Source organism: Haliotis cracherodii, unplaced genomic scaffold, assembly GCF_022045235.1.
Source record: "Haliotis cracherodii isolate W230 unplaced genomic scaffold, xgHalCrac1.p SCAF_15, whole genome shotgun sequence".
NCBI lineage: Eukaryota > Metazoa > Mollusca > Gastropoda > Lepetellida > Haliotidae > Haliotis > Haliotis cracherodii.
The window spans coordinates 7,998,375-8,022,229 of record NW_027266270.1 but is presented as its reverse complement, the minus strand read 5'-3'; the positions used below and the strand labels follow the sequence as shown (position 1 = coordinate 8,022,229).

The 23,855-nt window shown below is 38.6% G+C and overlaps 1 pseudogene; it reads left to right on the top strand.

The window, feature by feature from the left end:
* Positions 1-14,007: 14,007 nt before the first annotated feature.
* LOC139462657 (uncharacterized) lies at positions 14,008-22,091 on the top strand (annotated as a pseudogene).
* Positions 22,092-23,855: the final 1,764 nt, after the last annotated feature.

Below are 23,855 nucleotides of genomic sequence, written 5' to 3'. Positions count from 1 at the left end.
GACCATCGACTCTTCCTATAATAACCTCTTTATTAGCTAGATCATTCGACCTCATTATTTCGAAGTCTTGAAATTGTCCAATATTTTCACACAATATAGTTGTCCACGACTGACAAAATGCACGTGTAGTCATTGTTGATATAGTCCCTGCCATTTAGGATGCAACAGCTACTGTCATTGAGAAAGTCTATAAAGCGCCGTCCATGCCCATTCACTAAGAAATCTCTAACGTCTCCTCCATGTAAAATATCTATTCTTTCAATATAATACGTGAGATCCCCACATCGACCATTTAGATCACCACTGATATGGGCAATTTACCTATTGCTAGCAATTTTAAAATTTGTGATAATAGAATGTCATAAAAATCAGCGGCACACACATTTCTTGTAGAATGCTCTGGTGGTAAATAACACTTACAAAATATTTCTCATCACATCCAAACTTATCTAATAACTGTAGCCATAAAATACCTTCATGATTGTTATCAACAATACTAACATCTAAGTGACATACACTCGATTTCTTAATGACAAATGCAACACCACCAGATCCATACTTTTCTGGTACACCATTTGAAGTTTGATTTATGGCCGTAAAAAGTGTAATTGTCCGCATAAAATCTTGCATTATTACACAGATGAGTTTCGGCCACGCCCATTATGTCGAGATCACAATGTCCCACTGCGGATTATATGATTATCAGATTCACTTACACACGATCATCGAGCTACATTCCAAAATCCGCATGTTACCTAGAATCTTCCTCTCTTGTGACCCCGCCCCCTTCTATGTGTGCTGTATGCGTCACTCTCTCTTCGTTGCTTCTGTCCATCCGCCGCGGTAGTCTGTCTACTTGTTCCCAGTCCGCGTCATCATCACGTGCGTTTGAATCAACATCGTTGTCAATTTCATGTCAATTGTGTTGTCGATAGTTGCCGCTTTCCCCACGTGTTGCACGTTCAACATGGAGACACACACCTCTGAACCCACTTTGTCTTTGTCGATTACTTTGACAATTGTTTTTAAATTAGTCTCATACAAACGCTGATTGCGTGTTTTGTCAGTTGAAATGTAAACATCTTTAAAATGTTGGGAATGTTGTAGTTTTGCCTTCGTCTTGAGAATACTGTCCTTTTCTTCACGTAAAGCACGGGTCTGACACTAACAAAAAAGGGCAATCATGATGTCGATTTGTGGTTGATGATATGAATAAAGCACAGTGGAGTGCACGCTCGGTGCCCTTTCGGATCATGAAATTTCAGTCATTCTACACATTTACTGTAACATATATAGTCACATATTAGGTCATCATGAGGATGTTTATGTTATTGAAATCTCTAACCTAGAAACGCTCCTATGCATTATACGGACATATGTTATATACCACACTGATCTCTATTCAAGTTAATCAGAAATGTCCTGCGGGTTTTTAATTTTTTGTTTCAGAAATATAGCCATCCCGGCCTATAATACGCAAACAATTCAGAAACAATAATTTGATGAAAGGTCCGCCTTTGTACACTCAATACATTACTATGAATGTAATTCATCAACAAATGTTATTAATGCATTTCATAGTGTTTTTCAATCCATTTTTTTCTCAAATCGAAACCCTAAAATATGTATGCACCAAGTTTCAAGGCATTGTCACAAATGTTTATGATATTGATAACGTCAAAATGTCCTGTCACATCGCCAAAATGGTGACTCCTAAAATTCTCATACAAGGACAGATCAACAGAATATGTTCTCCTTTTGCGAGAACATGCTTGAAATAAACATGTTTCCATCGTCCAGACTCAATACTTAAAATATAATTCCCACTACGGAGTTTACTTTAGCGTTTCTTAAATAACTGACTCTTAATATTTACTGGACACTGTTCTGATTGTAACACATATATGATTCTGTACATCATGAATGGATTACATTTTGAAAGTCACTGGAATGTATTCACCTTCCAAAGAGGCTATTTGTTTTACTCAAATCTTTAATGGATTGCTGGTCAACTTGAGATATATTTGCAAGGGAAGGTGGTGACTTCTGAACCCATTTCTATTAGAAGAGAAATAATTCAGGGCGATTCTTTTCGTCCTTTGTTTTTCCATTTGTTACATAATCCTTCAAGCTTTTTGCTCAGCAAAGAAGGTTATCATCCTGGACGTTCTCAGCACTGACCACCAACATCCTTCAGACACCTTCTTTACATAGATTGCCTTGAACTTCTCGCCAGAGGAGTATTCTCTCTAAAATACAGATTCTCCTTTTCGAGTCCTTTTGTGATTATATTGGCATGTCCTTATGGCTTGATAAATGTGAAATTCGTCATCTGAGACGTAGCAAGGTAGAAGAGGAAGGATCAGCTATTTTCATTAGGGGAGGAGTTATAAACAAATTCGTGGAAGTTAAGGCATTCAGGCAGAGTACAAATGTAGACTGTTCGTTACAACACAGTAAATTTACGATTCCGACTATATCATGAGCATGTGCTTTTTAATCACTATCAAATAGTGATGATACCAGGTGTTCGTGGAAAGGTGAGCGAATCCTACTCCAACGGTGCCACAATCCGTCACAACCACATGCAAATGCAAGTCGAATTGTCACCTGACACGGGAACATATGGTACAGTTCAAAATAGGGAATTGCGTTGGACTTTTGTCCAAGTTGATGCGTTACATTTGGAAATGTCTTCAACATATGTCTACCAAAACACCTTTACAAAGCTTTAGTGAGGCCTTAAATGCTATAACCTTGATCAAACAACTTCTGAACAAGAGGTGTATGACGCCCTCTGAAATCTTGGTTGAAACAGCATGCAAGTGTACCTCAAGATTTGTGAAATGTAAACGACAAGGGCTGGACCGGAGTGACAGGAATATTGCTCCACACAAAGATCATGAGCTGAAATCATCCCTTGTGTCATATAATCGTTTTCTCACTCTGAATCTTTATGGAAAGACCTTAATATGAAACAGATGAAGCGATCTCACTGGTCTCCTGTATTTCTTGTTCAGGCGAGTAAGTCAGTGGAAGAAAATTCAAAATTTCCGTAAGAATGTCCATGTCTAATAGTTCCGAAATGAATACATGAAATTAACATCCACCAAGAAGTCAGGAGATCTTTGTTAAAGTCGTTTCGTTTCGCGTTGATCATACTGTTTCTAAAACATATGTACCTACAGTGTATGCCCCATTTTCGGTAGGTTCATGTGGGTGGTTGGCAGTACTGCAAACATGTGGTTTAATTTAGGTAAAATACGAGATTTTAAAATGATATTCCTGCTGAGGGGAGGTAGGTGTCAAACTGACCAAAGTGACATTTGTGTTTCATTTTCTAAAACGCTTGTTAAAATTCAAATCAATAACTCACGACAGTAGGATATTCCAAGGTGGACAAAGGGACCTTGGGTCCAGTTTAGTTTTTACTGTGGACATATCTTCAATATTTCATATTTTTTCGACCCTATCCAAATAAACCGTGTGTTCGCAAACAGGTGGCACCCGTCACAAACACATGCAAAGGAGAGTCAATTGGTCACCTAAAAAAAACCACGGGGACAAAACAACACGGTACAAGTTAAAATAAGGAATTGCATCGGACATGATATTTTGTCACTGATGCGTCACTTATGCCTATGCTTATGAAACAGTTGGAATCGCACTATTGCCTCTGATTTCAGTTGATATTTCTTATGATTATGGGAAGTGTTTTGAAGTTTGTATTTACTACGAATCTGGCAGTAACAGATTACCATTTTCACATGCAAATAATGTCTCTATTTCGCATTATTTAATTTGTCTGTGTATTTTGTTTAAACCTAAACTGACACTGACCCTTTGACCGTGATGTCTGCTCTTCCCCCATGATTCGAATGAACGGGATATCATTGCATACATGCAAATGCATAGGTATGTTTTCGAATCAAAGAAATACATTGAGATACTGCTTACACCAAGAAAATGAATTACAATGCATTAAACACTAATGAACTGACCGAAAAACTAAACGTCAGTTTGCACACTACTATATACACAATGTGTTATTTTCCTTTCTTTGACTTTAGTTTATTCGAACAAATCCAATATGTCTATGTATAAAAATAATTTATCATGAAATGTAATATCAGATAAACCAATCCGGTATACTTGTGCCGCGAACCAATAAATACGCAAATGAGACCACCTGGCATGAACTAATTTGAATAAGATCTATACATCGCTGCTATGTCTACGTGCTTGATACTCTATGGCCTTACGATGCTTCAGGTCTTCTGAAAATAAAAAAAACATGCAAAGCACGTGTATCACTTTATTATAAATTGGTCTGTTTACCAAGGCAATTTTTCAATTGCTTTTTAAACTTAGTTTTGTGAAAAAAATATCACCAATTTTAAAGATGAATTTATATGATAAAGAGATTATTAGCCACCTGTTTTTTTCGAAACGTAAATATCATATTTTAGGAATAAGACAACTATATATATAGCTCGCCTGAGGCGAAAACACACTTTTCTAATAATGTAGTTGTCTAATATGTTGAAAATATATGCACAAGATGTCGGATTGTATGGAGGGCAGATACGTTGTAAATTGTTGTTGGCGATAGGATAGCTATGTAATCTCATCACGACGCTGTTTATTCACGGATCACTCCCTGACAATTCTAACCCATTGCTTTGTTATCTGTAACCGATGGCTGCATGTCTGAAACACATGTAACGTGATTGTCTTGTGTATGCATTCTCCGATATCACAAATGAAATCAGTCGGAGTGTGCAACAGGAACAGGTTCTGTTATTACATGTGCAATAACTCTTTTGTCTAAATTAGTCAAACTGTTCTGTGCCATCCATCTCCTGTTGGACTGAAAAATGAGGGGTGTTGGGGTAGCCTAGTAATTTAAGCGTTCGCTCGTCACGTCGAAGAACCAGGTTCGATTCCCCATTTGAGTACAATGTGTGAAGTCCATTTCTGGTGTCCCCAGCGCTAATATTGCTAAAACCGGCGTAAAATCGTATTCACTTATTCAAACGACTCAATCCGAGACAAGAGCAAACATGAACCAAGAGATCTCAGGTACCCGTGAGTCAGTAAGCCAGTGAGTATGTTTAATGGCATTTTCCAAATGTAAACATGTACATCGGAAAAAAGGTTTACACACTGAACCCATGTTGAGAATCGAACCGGAGCTTTAATCCACCAGACTATCGCAACTCCCCAGAGATATGATGCATTTGGAGCACAAGTACATTACTTATAAATTGTTAAAGCAAGAGCCTAAATTTTCTGCCGGAAACAGATTCACTGGGCGTAAATAGTTGTGGAAATTATATGAATCGATCACTGAAAATCAGCGATGACAACAGTGATGACACCATTAAGCAAAACCGATGGTGGGGAGTCACAGTGAATCACCCGCTGGTCAACTAGGAGACAGTGTTGAAGTCCCAGTTGGGGATCAAGTTGAGACAGAAATGACAACGATTACACTTCTGTTTCGTCCAGATTGGCTATGTAAACATTTTACACACAATGATGAACAACAAAACCCTTATTGGCATTCAAACAAGAAGACGCCACTATTGCAAATTAAATCAAAGTAAGTATAGCTTAATTAGGAGATAAACATACTTAAATGTTATATTAAGCGGGTTCAATCTACAGGTAACCTAGCTCTACATTAAAAACCCAGTATGTTTATCTCCATTCTACCATGACTAAATAAAACGCGAACTCTTTGGTGTTAACAAATATACTGAGTGAAGCGGCATGGGTTGAGTCCAGTGTTTTGAGTGGGTTATCGATCTGAATTACGAAATCACCGAACAAAATATGGCGCTGTATATACACCGTAACACTTCACTCGAAAATGTTACAGGAATTGAAAGCATATAAGCACGGCAACTTAAGGTGGGCATCCCTGACGAAAACAAAGCAAGCTTTGAAAGTCTTTCGCTCTACATCGCACGCCACCATTATGACGTCATATTGCTCACTGTGACGCAAAAGATATGATGTCACAGTCGTATATAGAAAAGCGCCCAAACTCCAAGCTCTCTGTTGTCTCCAAAACGTAAATACAATACATTTGTAGATTTCTATCGTGTTTTCTGCACGAAATGTATTGCCACACGTCCTTTGAATATTGTAGTAACCACATCTGTGCAATTTCTAACCTGAAATTGTAGATATATTTATTTAAATATGCCTACCGACAATGACTGGAAAGAGTACTATTCTATGAATATTAGCTTCCGCGGTGATGCGGCCGTCAAACCAGCTGTTTCAATCAGAGGGTTTTTTATTGTGATTTAATAGCCTCTGATTGACCAATCACAATCGAGTAAATTCCAAGTTCATGGTAGAATAGTCATTGATGTTATTTTGTTCTTGACAATAACAATGCAATCGCGTGCCTCACTGACTGACTAAAATAATCCTTGGCACTCAATAAGCATTATGACGTAAATTACGACAATCAATAAATGCTTGACCAGTTTTGTGGCAGATGAAAAAATGTATATACGAGTAGAACATATTGTATAATTTCATAATAAGAAATTACACTAGGCACCATTTGGATCACTGATGGGTCAAATTTGGAAACGCCTCCGTTTGTGTGCCGTAAAACTGTTTAAAAGCTAAAAATTCAAGGGGTTGAAAGTTATAACTCGGATCAAACAACCCTAAAAGCCCCACCGTGACTATAAATAGCCCGCAAGGTGGCGGTGTTTCAGTTTCGAACAATGACTGACAAGTGTCGGGAGAAGCTTTTTGAAAACCATAGGGGAACCAGATCACCATTGACCGTCCAACTTCGTATCAACTTGAATGACAAACCATGGATACAACAAATGGTTCAAATATCAAGATATAAGTCAATAAATTTTCTGCAGTTTTATCATAAAAAATCGAATCGATCGTGTTTGGCGTCTGCATCAATCACACTTTTTTCCGGTTGCGCTATAAATAGCAAAGCACATTGTCATATGTACATGTGACACATTCAATGCATTGTGGTCAAAATGTATTGTGTTGTATATTTTTACGGCAGAACAGCAGCAGAACATCAGTTTCGGTTAATGTAACAGTAACGATACTTACATACGAAATTGACGACGCGATTCTTTCAGTTCAATCCGAAAATTACAGATATTTGTTTAGTTTTGGTCATTTGCATTCAGCTTTGTGCCACACAATAAGCAGTTTATATTCATAAAACTTAAAATATTACACAGATTTTTCAACTAGTGTTTAGGAAGGGGCCTAAGTTGAAGCACAAGAATTTGCGCCAATATTTCTCAGCTTGACTACAATAGATGAATATGTCACGTGCATCAACATAACAAATCACATAAGCAACTGGTAAAAAAGTAACGAAATATACTTGATGTTTTGACCTGCAGAAGCGCATCCAGATAATATTGTACTTATGATAAACGAAAACTCCAATACACATATTCCAAGACAACTTTAATTATGAATTTCATTTTCTTTCACAGAATTTTGACACACAAAACTGAGTTTGATCATTAGATTCACAATTGTCCCATGTATTTTTTGTTGGGGGTATTTGGATACACTTCGCGCACAGGTTTTAAGATACAATCTGGGATCCCTTTCCCGTTTTGTCCACACCAATCCGTCATCTGCTGCAACGTTTAATTCCGTTTCTCCAAGTCCAAGTATCTACGATCTCTCCAAAAACTTCGTTTATTTAGCTCAGTCCAGAAGCAATGTGTTCGAATCGACGAATTTCTGAAACATGGTGGCCGCACCATTCCCTAACTGCGATTGCCTGTGCCGTATCACGCATGGTTGACAAAAGAAGTGTGAACATACATATTCGGCTTCATCTGGTTCCACAATGAAATCTAGCTGTGATACTGATTCACTAATCCCAAGAATCGGCACTGTTTTTATCAAAGTTTCTGTTGCACTTGCAAGGGCGGGAAGAGAGGCGCCATCTTGTAGATTCGAGTTGTGAATCGGAATGATATCTTGAATTGGAACTTTCTCCACGATAAAGTCACCAATGTCATAATCGAAATGACCAAAGATTCCCTGATTGTCTCGAACAACTCTTCGTCAGATTAGGCTTCACATGAAAATGTTTTGTTGCTCATATTGAAGACTTTGCAAAGTCCTTGACAGTTGCAAGCAGCAACTCGATGCGCTCATGGGGCGTGGTTGCTAGGAGATCGCGTGGTCAGAAAGGGGAAAACAAAAGGTTTTAGAAAGTAATAAATACGCAGTGTAATCCAAAAGTACCATGTACAGGATATTTATAAATAATAATATTCACGAAAAAGAATCTTTTCTAAAATGTAAATTAATTTATTAATTTATCCCAAGGTCGTAACCCTGATCACGTGGTGGGTATTTGGAAGGAATCGAATATTTGCGATGACGCCGTGAATGAGGACGTGTGTATTACATTGTTGAATTCATCTGCCCAGGAAGATTGTTGAGGCATTGACATTATGACAGATGTTCGTCATGGATGGAGGGGAAAATGTATCTGAGAGAAACATTGTTGCTTTGAGCTTCGAGACAAAACATGTGTTAATGCCGAAGTAGCCAGCGACCTGAATGTAAGCTTGATGAAAATAATGTTGAAACCCATTTTCACGCACATGACAGAATTAATGTGAACAAATATTTATCTGAACATCGTTTCGAATTCTGTGAGGCTGTCTGTATTTTAATATTTTTATCTCAATTCCGACGTGAAATAATATAATATCTTCGTGTCTCAATTTTGCTGCCTCTGTGGAAAATTGCGCACCGATCTAATAAAAGAAATACTACTGAATCTACCATTGCACCGTCATAAAAGAACCAGGTCAACTTTATCTTTGTTCCGAAGCAAAGCGAATCGATCTACATCATAAATTAATTAATTGATTGACTATATTCTAGTACCAAGTGTTAAACCTTTTTTTTCAAATGTCATTAATTAACTTACACAATTATTGAAAGACATTTTTTGATAAGTAATATATTTCATTTCATCCGCCCGCTCTCTGGTTAGTTGGGGCTTTAGGGAAGAAACAAAAATTATGGATGGCCTTATGCAAATGACACTTTTGGCATGCCAATTAACAGGGATCCGGGTCACTGAGACCCGCCAAGTTTCACGGATCGAGTTACTACGGCATGAGGAGCTTCATCGGAGAAATGAGACTTTGCCAAAATATATTAAAAAAAAGAGCATGTTGATTGTTCCACAGGAACAAACACATGCAAAGATTAGTCAACATAGTGTGGTTTCTAATACGCGAAAAATCGTATTTTATTCACTCAGATTCCATCTATTTCTACACCACCAGTATGACCAAAGAAAGAACTTGTCATTGCAAAGACATCCCTCCTCGAACACGTGTCTCGAGTTCATCTGTACCCGACCCTCGCTCGAGTATCCGTCACAGCTTCATCAATAACAATGAATTCACGTACCGAGTTATCCTTCTCTGTCCTCCTTTGAATAGCAGTGGTGGATTATTCTCCAATGTTAATTATCATTCCGTTATGCAATGTTGAGATCAATACAACTTACAAACCTCTTTCCGGGATCATAAATAAACCAATGCTGAAAGCAGACTTCATTGTCCGATTCCCTCTATCTCTTTAGCAAGTGTATTGGAGTGTTTAATTAGGAGTGTTCAGGAAAGTTACGCGATTTCTTGTAAAATATTATTGGGATGCGTGTGTCATGATAACTTCATTAACAGAACTATGTAATTGTATACGATGTTCATATTCTTTAGTACAAGGTGTGGGAGGGTATGGTGATTGATTATTTATAGAGACCGGAGTGCATATGATCAAAGTATGTTCAGATAGTGATCATTTATTCTTTATGGAGGGATCGATTTGGATATCCAGAAGAACGATCAATTCTTGACGCCACACATACTCAGTACAGATATTCCTTTATACTTAGTCTACATGTTAGCTGCCCCTGTATGTTACACTACAAGGTTTGTGTATCATACAGGTTGCATTATACCAAGCGTTAAAATATGCTTCTAGTTTGTTATCCTGTCAGTTCCTCCTCTTGTATTCAGTATACTGTGCCTGAATGGGGTATCAGTGTTAACCTGTGGCATGGTATATCAGTGCGCCAGCACTATAACTTGCACAAGCAGCCACACGCGTATATGTGCAAGCACGTTGCTATGTAAGTCTAATAATCATGAACGCGATGTTAAATACAAGCAAGCGACAAAACCCCTTCCATATTCATACAAAATATTTGCCAAAAGCAGTTTCAATTTCCGATTTCGGCTACATCATTAACACGTGTTTATGAATCACTATCAATTAGTGATAGCGTATCCTCCCCCACCAGCGGCATATGTCACAAACACATGCAAAGGCGGGTCAATTGTACATTCATTGTTCATGGGAACATATGAACAACATAGGGAATTGCATTTGACATCACTGTCACTGATGCGTCAAACTTGGAAATGTCTTCCACATGTCTACAATAACACTTTTGAAAGCTTTGCTAAGGATTAAACCGTGTAAACCTTGATTAAAAACCTTGTAAGAATTCAAACACCATTTAACCTCACCTTATGAGACAAAGAATTAGAATTATTGGTTGCTTAAAAGCATATTCTCTTGAGATATTGACGTTACGTTACATTTTTAAAAGGTAATTAAATTATCCTAATGACCCTTTACTCTGTGCAGATCTTATTGTGGTTGATATGTATGTGGGTTTTTCAAAATGTTGTGGAAAATAACTAATACCGCGTTCCCTGTGGTATATTAACATGTGTATTCACGCGTAACCACGAAGTAGTTCAAGTAAAGCCACGTCCAAGTTCGGGGTGGACAGATATTCATTTTAAATTTTGTACAAGTACAAATGCAATACAACTAAACTACTGTTATGTAATCCGTGAAGATTTCGGGGTAGAATAGGTCTTAAGCAACCCATGCTTGCCGTAAAGGGTGACTATGATTGTCGTAAAAGGCGACTAATGGGATCGGGTGGTCAGGCTCGCTGACTTGGTTGATACATGTCATCGATCCCAATTGTGTGGATCGATGTTCATGCTGTCAATCACTGGATTGTCTATTTACAGACCGCCGTCATATAGCTGGAATAGTGCTGAGTGTGGCGTTAAACAACAAACAAACAAACAACTATTATTTAAAATAATATGCCGAGAAATGTATATATTTAACTATTTTGTAACATTTTATACAACCCAACAATGGAGGATGCCATGTGGATTTCAAAGGACCGACTTCAGTCCATGCAATACAAATGTGCAATAGTCTGCAATGAAACTAAAACATGTATCCTTGGTGGTGATTCAAGAAGTTCTTTTTGAAGACTATGTATTTTGAACCAGTTAAGAACATTAATAAATAATCTTGAACTTGAAAAATATTTGTTACATCTACCTCTACGTGTGACTCCTTTTCGGAATCGTCTTAAGATCGGTCACCTATGTAGCCCCGTTCCAAAAGACTAATTGTCGTCTTGGTAGCGCTTGGTTTCAAATTATAAATGAAATGAATTGAATCTACAGTGAGACGACCTTAAATTGTAAAACACAGTACGCTTATCTCCTACTTTACACCAGGAAATAGAAGCATGGAATAGAAGCATTTTAGAAAATTAAAATACAATATCAGAAGATATGAGGTTGGCATGACAACTCTAGATTACTCCATTGACACTCATCTCCATGGTGACCAACATTTCTTATGCATAACGTCATCTTCCCGAGGTAAGTCAGTTAACTCACTGTAAAATTCCTGATTCAACCCTAGCCGAACTACTCTGGAATTACTGGGCTCGATTGTTTATATTACGAGTTATGTCCCTTTTATGTCCCTCCTATTGACCAAACAGATTCTACGTCTCATTTCACTTGCATTTGCTTCAAACAAAATGGCGGTGCCCTGTCAGAACGATCTGATCGATAATCAAGATCTATATTGGGATAAAACGGGTCTTACCCCGCAAAGTTAATAAAATCACGTGAGCATCTTGATCAAAAACATGAAAAGATTTGTTAAATATCTGTTTAAGCCCCGTTGGCGGTACACATGCTTTACAAATCCAGAAGTCAACCGAAATCTGCACGGTATTTTGATATCGTTACCCAATTGTGATTGGACTATGCATCATAGACTCATAAGTCCAGCCTAAATATAACTTCATAATACCAGTCCAGTTAAGCAAAAGTGGAAACTGGACTTTTATAGTCAGTTAACGCCATTGCCTCAGGGAGTGGTAAAACGTTTGACCTATTTTTTTTTAGTATTGTTATATCATTTCTTACTTCTTATGGCAGGGGTACTGCTGTTCGGCGACAAGCAACAAACGAACACTGGACATGCCCACCCTTTCGCGAAAATCTGGTGTTATCCCAGATTATCAGCGATCTATTCATATAATTTTCATAGCTATTTTGCCTCGTGCCAAACGGAATTTCTTTCGCGCCTAGCGATCGAAATTTACTATTCCCTGGCGTTCACACCGTATTTTTTAAATGTGCTCTCTGATTATTGCTCTGATTTGAAACATCGACTTATGACAACACACATAATCCTCTTCGTACTTTAATATCGTTCTGCTCAAAAACATACGTCAACAGAACTGATACTTTATGAAGATATGTAGGACCTTAATGTAAATGGAGTTTATTTAACATTGGAAAAAATGTTTTTAATTATGGAAAATGTTAGCGCTTAATCTTCTCATACAGTGAAAGACCCTGGCAGTCAACAATTTAGTCGGATGGTAATTTGGTAGTTAAATATTGTCTTTCGATATGTTAACATCGCGTACTCCTTACTATTAATTTTACCACACCAGTAACATATTGCTCTCTCATACAAGACTCGCCACAACTATTGCACTGTGGACCTATAACTTTCAGTTCAGACAAGAGCGAACCCCGAGATAACCCACTCAACCTATTTCATGGCTCTAGGTGACAGCTTTCTTTATTTCAGCTTTCACATTCAGCTAACTTTGAACGTTCAAGATCCTAGTGAGCAGCAGTGCCTTTTTCTTATTATGTCATATACCTTGACATGTGTCAAAGTTACTCGATAGACGAGTAACAATTTGTAAACAAGTAATTCATTTAATACCTGCCCTACACTGTTACATGTGGTGTCGCCTTAGCCACGCGAATCTGTTCGAAGTATGCCTCCGTTCACCCAGCAGCGAATGGGTACCCGGTAGGCTGTGATGATGATGTTACTTTTAACCTTCAGGCGCCTCCTAGGCAGCTTGGCGTGTAAACCCCAGAGAGCTGAGTGCACTCTGCTCCACAGACCATAGAAATAATATTTTGTAGCGATGCTGGGCACATATTCAATTTAAAGTCAGGCGTTTTTTATTATTTGTTAATTATTTCGTTCCTTTATTTTCTTAATCTACCAATGTAACTATGATCTGTAAACGGAATGTTCCATAATTAGAAATATTGATTGATACGACTGAACGTAAACTATATGCTTTAACATCATGATTTTGCTAGAAACATAATCTGTACCCACAATCATAGGTCGCTGGCGTGCTGGGCGCACTGGGACGCAACTCTGCACAGGGAATTGTGGCGCCTTAGACGACTGGGCCACCCATTCCCCCTAATATTGTATGAATGATTGTTTGCATTTCTATGTATATGTATCAATTGTGCCACTGTCAAGCACATTCCTCGCGTAAAATGTCACTGAAGGTTACATTTAGGGCTGACCCGAACCCCTAAGATTGAGATTTCATTTCTGTTGAGTTTCCCTCCGAACTAATTTCACCGCTATTTTGCCTTTTATGCTTAATGGAATCTGTTTCGTCGAATAAAGTGTTGACGTTTTATATTTTTATACTTTTTGCTTATCAAATTCATATAACCTGTTGTTATGTTCGAATGTTCATTTTGACTCACTCACGACATTTTAACACAGATCCCTCTATTTGTAATACCAAAAATAAGTTATGTGTTTTAATGTGACGTCATGACTTCCGGGTCACGTGCCGACTGCGAGGGCGCTGCTTCCTGTACTGTTTGGGACAACTTTCTTCAGCAGCTGGATCTCACACAGTTCGTCTCTCTGTCAAAAGACAGCAGTAGATGCCATACGGAGTAATGCAGGATAGGTATACACACGTAACAAATATTTAGATTTTACTAAATATCTCACATTGTAAAATTCATAATAAACATGGCATACTTGCCAATTATGCAGCCAATCTTGCATCATTTTAAAGGATAATATGACGTATATAGTACGCAGGAAAAAGGAATACTATTATATATATACATGTAATCAGTACTGTATTGAGTTTTGATTGTTAGGTATATCATCTTGGGTTAGAATTGGTTCCCAGCAACCTATGCTGGTCTTAAGAGGCAACCAAATGGATCGGTCAGACACAGGTGATAGCCTGCTATCGTACCTGACGACGTGAATCGTTGATCACAATATCAATCACTGTATTGTCTGGCCCAGACTTGATCATTTGCATCCCAACGCCATATACATAGCTGGAATATTACTATGTGCAGCATTAAAGAAAAATCAAACAGAACCAAATCCCAAGGTCTGTCATTTTAAATATTTCTGTAATCATGTGTTTTTGTTAGTCCAAAAGAAGGGATTCAGCGACAAGGAAGGGAAAACAAGTGAAGCAACAATGGACCAAAATGACAGAGACTTATCATTTACTGGTATGTTTGTGTTTGTCTGTCCAGTAAATGGTGTTTCTGTTTGTTATGTTTATACTGTTCTTCTAAACATCATTTTTTTTTCATCCTTCCCTTTTTCGGGCTGCACATCAGTCTATACTATGAACTATTTTGAACTAAATTTGTAAATGGGATACCTTTTTATAACAACAATGAGTTTAATGTTTATCAAATGTATATCTGATTTTAAATATGGCATCAGTCATCTACATTGTAATGACTTGTGATAAACTGAATATTGATGATGTTTGAAATCTTAAACATTGCTATTTTGTTGTGTATATTGATACCTTTCATATGACTTGATGATTGTACTTCTTGATGATCGAGAATATTGAATTCTGATGAAAGAGGAAGTTTCATGTAAACTGTGAGGCTTGGCTTTGCTTCCTCTAAGCTCGGGGTGGTCGGGTAGCCTGGTGGTTAAAACGTTCGGTCGTCACGCCGAAGACCCGCGTTCGATTCCCGACATGGGTACAATGTGTGAAGCCCATTTCTGGAGTCCCCAGCCGTGATATTGCTGGAATATTGCTAAAAGCGGCCTAAAACAATACTCACTCACAACTATAACAGGGATTATATTTGCTCATTACTAAGTCTTTTAGTCTAAATACTCATTCGCTGCTGTTCACATGGGTACAATGTGTAAAGCCCATTTTGGGTGTCCTCCCGCCATGACACTTACATAACTGTTTGCTGAAAGGGACATAAAACAGTACTCTGCAACATCCCTTTGCGTTAATTGTTGAGGGTGTCACGGTTCTTATGTAGGGCAAAAGAGTACTGAAGACGCTACTAAACTACACCCTCATACCAAAACGTTACCAACATTTACTGATTTGCCACTTTGAAACAAAGATGCCAACCTGTTCAAAAACAGTAAAGAACACATCTCACGAATACAGCCTTCATGTTCTCTGTCGTTCTTTGCACGTGCTTTGCGGATTTTGGGAGATATTGGTGTTTGTCAGCATTTTTTAAAAACATTCTTTCCCAAATTATCGTGCAATTTCCGGGTATAAATTACGCACGGATCTGTTCCCTATCATTGGTTGCGATGATTAACACCAACGAACATGCCAAGACTGACCTGTGTCCAGAGGGAGAGAGCCATAGGTATGCTGCAGATGGGAGCGACACAGAGAGCGGTTGCCATTAACATGGACTGCTCCAAGATGACCATTACCAGACTGGTCGCACGTCTCCGACAGACTGGCAGAACCGCACACAGACCACGGAGTGGCAGACCAAAGGTCACGACCCCGCAGGATGACCGCTCTTTGAATAATGAATTTCTACAATACAATTGTAATTGCTGCTTCAAATTGTGTTGGTCATATTTTATCCTAGAAATGTCATTGGTAACGTTTCTTTTGGCCGTCAGTTTAGATTGTCATTCTTTTTCAGTTAGGACTTCGTTAGTAAGAGCAATGTGCAATATGTAATGTAATATGTAAATATTTCAAAATAGACATCTGATTATGTAATTTTTCGTAGTGTATGTTTGTACTGAACTTAAATTGAATTTTCTTTGCAGAGGCCATACCGTTGTCAGTTGATGAAAGTTTTGTCCACACTGGAGACAATGAAAGCTTTGTAAGTATACAGTTTTGTTGTATTTTCTGTTTGTTTGTCTCTGCCATTTGTAGAACATGTACATGAAGTGATGTCATTACAGTTGAATTATCATTGTTCCCCTCTATATGTTGCATAGAGGGTAGGTACTTAAAAACTGGTAGGAGGGTGTAGTTCTCATACTTTTCACCAAACCAAATGGTGTCACACTAATGTTAGTGAGTGAGTGAGTGAGTGAGTTTGGTTTTACGCCGCTTTTAGCAATATTCCAGCAATATCACGGCGGGGGACACCAGAAATGGGCTTCACACATTGTACCCATGTCGGGAATCGAACGCGGGTCTTCGGCGTGACGAGCGAACGCTTTAACCACTAGGCTACCCGACCGCCCCTACACTAATGTTAAGCGGAATGGAAAGGATTTCGGGGTTCATCTATAAATATTGATGAGAGGACTGCTTCTGTTTTCGCAAGTACTAGTTAACCCTTTTCTAGTTGATTCAATGTTTGATATAGCATCTGTGTCAGTGAAAATGGCTTTGATATTCCAGCTGCCAGGAAACTTTGTGGTGTCATGGGTCATGGTTCCACTCAAGGCTGTTCTCACTGTACAAAGCCTCTTTGGTCAAATGGCATTCGTTACTGGGCTCCCAAATTGTGTCCAGTGGCCAAGCCGCAACAAGGAAGATGATCTTCGGTGTGCTGCTACTTGTCTCACAAAGAAGAAGCAGGTTGAGAAGTTTTCCGGCTATCGTTACACAGCCCTTCTGCAGTTGCCTTAATGAGTGCAAAGTGACCTAATGCACAATCTCTTCTCGGGACAGCCAAGAAATTGTTTGGTCACTTGGTCGAGAAAGAGATCTTATCTTCAGGGAAGCTCTCAGGGATAAGCTCCAAAATTCAGTCAATTAATGTAACCTCCGAGGTCGGTCGAATTCCCACTTACATTGCTACAAACTATGGACACATAACTACAAAGGAATGGAAGAATTGGGTTCTTGTATATTCCCTCATTTGTCTGAAGGGCCTCTTGCCAGTGAACCACTTTCGCGCATGGCAGACATTTGTTCTTGCATGCAGGCATTACTGACAACCTTTCATAAGCAATATCAATATAGATATTACTGGAAGGCCTATGGTAAAATTCTGCAACCAAGTGTCAGAGCTGTATGGTGCTCATTTTCTGACACCCAACATGCATTTACACTGCCATTTGGAAGAGTCTGTTCGTAGCTTTGGTAGTATGTATGGTTCCTGGCTTTTTAGCTTTGAGCGATACAATGGAATACTGTCTGACCTCTCAGCAAACAAAAGATGTGTAGAGGACCAGCTGATGAGAATGTTTCTCATGTACTCTGTCTCACATGTTGATGTTGATCCAAAATTTTCACCCCTGTTAGAGAAACTTTAGGATGTTTCTTCAAAAGCTGGTCTTAGTCTCATCACCAGAGGTTACATTAGCATCAACAATGTCAGTATGTGAAGTTCCCTCAAGTGTTTGGAGTGACATGTCACTTATCACTCTCAAAGATTGGAACACTCATTCCATAGTCTTGGCAAAGAGCATCTTGACAGTTTATGCAAGGTGGATTCTTTCATGTACAGAAAATCCGTTCATTTGGACATGCTGTCATGTATGTGCAGGAGACGCACAAACAATGAATCTCTTGGCTGTGAGACGAACAACCGTTCTCTTTGGAACAGCCTCCTCTATGCGTCGTGGGCAGACAGTCACTCATGTTTGTCAGATGTATTGTCTCCACGCCAAGCAAGGGTGAAGTATTTCATACTTCACAACCTTGAATTACATCCAGGTCAGATTGTTCAACATGTGTTTGCATTTGTTGAATGGTTCAAAGTTTCTGCAAATGACTTTGGCTACCTAAACCCAGTCACTGTTTGGTCAGCCAAATGTCAAAACGGTGCAAAGCATTCAGGGTAAATGTGCTTGGCATATGGAAGTGCAGAATTGTCAGAGATTCATTGTTACTTGTCAAGAGCCCAATCATTCTACTTGCAGATGCATGCGTCTCAAATATCCACATCAGTGTGACTTGTCATGGTGGTTTACACCGACACTGTACAAATCTGAATGAATAATGCCACAACAGTGTAACTAGTATGAATAATGACACAGAAGTGTGACTTGTCTGGGTGGTTTCCACTGACACTGTACAAATCTGAATGAATAAAATGCCACAACAGTGTGACTTGTCTGGGTGGTTTACACCAACACTGTACTAATCTGAATGAATAATGCCACAACAGTGTGACAAGTCTGGGTGGAATATAAACCACATTTGATAAATTCTAAAAGAATAGTGTAATGTTACTGTTACATTACATTGAATGATGTTGACCTGAGATAAACACAAATATCTTTAATTTTAGATATATCTGTGGATGGAACCTTTCATGGTAGCAGTGTCTAATTATTGTATTGAAGTCGATTTTGAACAAACTGAAACCTGTTTCTTGTGAGGCCAGCAGTGTTCATTGATATATTATTGAGAACACTTTTCGAAATAACAAGATCGATGAGTTCACAGAAATGTCAGCATGTAAGTCAGTGAGAGAAGATGATGATTAATTACTCGATGTGTGTGCGCCTCTTCTTGTGATCTTTGATATGTATCTGAAAGACTAATGCCACAGAAGTGTGACAATGTCTGGGTAATTTACATGGACACTGACACATGTATATCTGTGAGAGAATGATGTTGAGTAATTACTCTATGTGCCTCTTCTTGTGGTCTGTGATATGTAAATATGAAACATTATGGCTATTTGTTGTCGATCAATAAATGTATTACTTTTCTAAGATTTGTTTTGTATTAGAATGATGTTGAGATTCAGATTACCTGATACGCCAGAATAAAGCTGCTGAGCATATGTCAATGCTCTTAATGTTTTCTGCAACTAATACTGCACTTTGAACAGTTTTTCTTGCTGTCGAAAATAACAGCTTTTGTCTCTGTGATGAAGTTTATTTAGTTTACACACTATTTATGCCATTACTGTTATGCACCTATATGGGACAGTCCCATTATGTTTCGAATGAAAAGGGTGTGTCCAGATATATCCTATAAAGGTACCATTTCAAAATAATCACTGATGAAGTTCTATTTTATGATCTCACTAGGACCAAAGGCCAAAGTGAGCACATGGTGGTGTGATGGCTGTCAATGTTCTTCCTAAGTACAAATTGTATGTATGAACATGAAAGTTTAGAATACTGTTAAGCCCCATAATAGAACTCACATTGTCTATTGCAATTATGTCAACATATAAAGATCATAACGAAAGGAAGTTGTGAAAAAAGTCCAAAAGACAGCATGCCCAATGATTTCTATAACCTGAGGACACAGCATGTGCAGAAAATTACTGCAGTTGTATTATATGCCCAAACCATGGAGAAAATTTGCATCTGGATAACTTCCGGAAACCTTCCTGATACCTTCATCAACCTTCAATTTTCTTAGTATTTTCCAGATAATTTGTTTATGTGTTTCACATTTAATTGAACAAAATGCACCCCCAAATATTGAACTTTTGTTAGGAAGGTATCCTGGCCGGATCCAAAATGGGAAGGTATCCGGAAGGTTTCCGGAAGACGGAAACCTACACATTTGTTGCTGTGCACATGTAATTATGGAGTTCTGAAAGATGAAATGTTGAGAGACAGAAACGTATGTGAAATAGCATCAGATCATTTGAGAAAATTGTTATTGAAGGAGACAGACCTGACATTATCTAAAGCTGTGACCTTATGTAATGTCAATAATCTATAAGAAAAAAGGGGTACAAGAAATTACACAGAAACTAACAGAAGTTGACTTTGTGAGTCAAAAGAAACCAAGTTTTAAATCAGAGCCGATTCAAGGAAATACTAATATGAGAGACTCACAAGGACAGTGCCATGCTTTTGGGAAAAGGTGACACAGATGCCACAATTTCAACCACTTCCAGTCAGTTAGTCACTCCAGGCCCTCTGGCCAGGAGACATACAGTCACATTGCCAGTGGAAATTTGAAATGGAAATCAAGTCCAAGAGGCAGGGGTAGATTTCATGCAAGAACCAGGCCACCAAAGTATCAAGGATTGCGAACCATTCATGATCTACGACCAGTAAGCAATTGTGAAACTCAAGACGACTGGTATGACCAAGATGAAAATGAGTGCTTGTTTATTGACACTATAGAGATAGATGGTGTAGACATTCCATCAGAAGCAGATACAACAATCACGATCAATGACAAAGCAGCACACTTTAAAGTTGACACTGGTGTTAAGTGCAATGTGATTCCTCTCTCTTTGTTGAAACATTTGAGAGACAAAGAACTGAATTCCAGATCAGGAGCAGTCAAACTTGTAGCTTACACTGGTGACACCATGATGACTTTGGGCATGCAAAATGAATATTGACTTCAAGAGCAAACCACACAAACTGTCATTCCACATTATTGACAGCCCAGTGAAACCCATCCTTGGCATACAAGACAGCATTGCCTTGGGCATGGTGAAACAAGAATGACCAAACAGGTCTTTATTGTCAAATACCCGAAATTGTTTGATAGTAAACTTGGAAACTTGCCTGTGGCGTATGTTGCACAACTTGATCCTGATGTATTTTCCGGTAGTCAGACCTCCATGTCGAGTTCCTGCACCCATGCGAGAAAAGATAAGAGCAGAAGTAAAGAAAATGATTGAAGGAGTGATAGCTCCAATAAACGAACCAACTGATTTGGTGTCAGCAATGGTAGTGGCAAAGAAAAAGGGTTCGGACAGGGTTCAACCGTACTTTGAAGAGACAACATTATCCAATAACAACCATGTCGAGAATAATGTCAAGAATGCCACCAGCAAAGATATTCACCAAAATGGACGCTTCAAAAGTGTTCTGGCAGATACCTTTGACACATGAAACTTCACTGCTTACCACCTTTAACACGCCACTCGCCAGATATCGTCACTTGCGCATGCCATTTGGTATCACCTCACCAAGTGAGGTATTCCAGAAGAACATGGACATGCTTTTCAGTGGTCTGCCATGTTAGAGTATCATGGACGATATCATAATATGGGGTGAAAATGAGCATGACAAGAATGCTTTGAAAGTGCGGGACTCATTTCAGTGAGAAAGCAGCACCATTGAGAGAACTTCTACAGAGCGACATTCAGTGGCACTGGAATCAAACTCACCAGCAAGCTCTGGATGATATCAAGAGAGATTTTTGTGAGCCCAACACACTACAGTACTATGAGGTTAACAAACCCGTCACACTTAGATGTGATGCCTCGAAGAATGGACTGGGTGCGGCTGTACTCCAAAGCGGTTGTCCCATTGCTTATGCCTCACAGGCTATGATGAAAACACAAGTAAACTATGCCCAGATCGAAAAAGAACTCCTGGCAATTGTGTTTGCTTGTGATTATATCCTTGGAAAAGAAGTCACAGTAGAGACTGATCACCAGCCTTTGATCAGCATATACAAGAAAGCTTGTTTTGCTGCACCGGCGCGGTTGCAAAGAATGCTTTTACGTTTGCAACAGTACGATCTGAAGTTAGTCTATAAGAAGGGTGGAGAACTTCATGTTGCGGACACATTGTCGACAGCCTTCTTGAAAGATGATTCAAATGTACCTGACCATGAGGAATTTGAGGTAATGACAGTTTTACCCATGCCAGATGCCAGAAGTGAGCAACTCAAGGCTGAACCCGATCGTGATCCGGAACTTGTATTCATTCAAACACGGCTGGCCACAGTACAAACGTGATGTACACCCAGAGGCATGGAAATATTTCTCGTTCAGAGATGGAATCACATTCTCTTTAAAGGAGACAAAGTCATTGTCCCTACATCACTGCGGCATGACTACATGAAACATATTCATCAAGGACACCTAAATGCAGAGCGGTATAAAAGAGAAGCAAGAGATTACCTGTATTGCTGTAACATGAACTCTGGCATTGAACAGTGGGTAGCTGAATGTGCAGTGTGCAAGAGCTACAAATCTGAACAGCAGAAGGAGCCTCTCAAATGTCATGAGATTCCTACCAGGCCCTGGCAAATACTTGCATCAGATCTATTCACTTGGAACTCAACCGAATGCCTTGTGCTATCAAAATCGCAAAACATGTCACTAAGTTATTAGTTCTGTACATGTCAATATGATGTCTGCACTTCAATTGAGGAAGGGGAGAGCTCTCTTGCAGTCAAGTCACCAACCACACAAGTCTCCAAGCCTGACTCCCGATCCATTGATGTGCCACTGAGTAATGATGTGTGAAATCACCATCAAATAATAACATAGTTTATTTATGTTTTTGTTTCAAGCACAGAATGTGCAATTGTTGTTATATTTACACAGTAAATAGGCAGACTATAAGTAAATAAGTAAATAAGCATAGGCATTATAACCAAGATCATGAGGGTACACTCACTATCATGCATAACTGAAATAAAATGCATGTTTGTTTAATTGGATACGTCAGGCTAAAACAAGGGAATGTTTCCCTTTTAATCATGCGCGTCAATCACTTTTATTGTCAATACAAAATAATTTCAAAATTCGAGCGTCATATGAGGCAAACTCTGTTATTATTAAAACAAGAAAACATCAACACTATTCCCGCCATGGGGCATTACAATTTTGCTTGATCATTATGTAGTGTGTATGCATATGCACACAGAATTATTGCATCTATTTGTAACTCAGTCTTGATAAGTATCTCTTAGATAAATAAGCACACACAGTTTCAGTCATGTAACTTCAGTAGTTTCTGTGAAAACCCGTCCCCACTGCAGCTACTAAGCATGAAGTAAAATAACATGGATCAAGGGCTGTAACTCTGTAAAAAAATTATTCACAGCATCAAGCCTTAGTCTTGACAAGTATCTATTATAGGTTTTGCAAACTTTCAGGTAGTTTCCCATAAACTTTTGCTCATTGACGAGAGTATGCACACACTCTTAAAACATGTAGCAATGGACGTAACAATGAAAAATCTATAATTTATGGCACCAATTTTCTTATTCAGTCTTGATAAGCCTAGTCTTGTCTGGTTGATGAGCTTGCGAAGTTTCATTCATGTAACTTCAGGAGTTTCTGAGAATTCTTGTCCCTATTGCAGCCATGATGCACAAAGTAAAATAACATGGATTAAGAGAGAGTGAGTCAGTTAATATTTAAGGTCACGTTGGCAGTATTTCAGCCATACTCTGACGACATGGAGCAAGGGCCATGAAAAAGTATGAGTATATGAGTATATGAGTATAAAGTATGAAAAAAATAATTGATGGCACCACTTTTCGAACTCAGTCTTGACAAGCGTCACTTAGATAAGCATGAAAAAAGTTTCATTTTCATAAAATAACATAATAATAACATGCTTGACAACTGATATAGTGTGAAAGGGCCGAGTTCAAAGTGTGAACAGTTGTTTTTTGTTGAAAAATAAAAGCGTTCCTCCCGCTTTACTTTGTTTTCATAAATTCTACTCCAAACTCCCCCCTCAGTTTTGGACAAAAATGTGCCCGG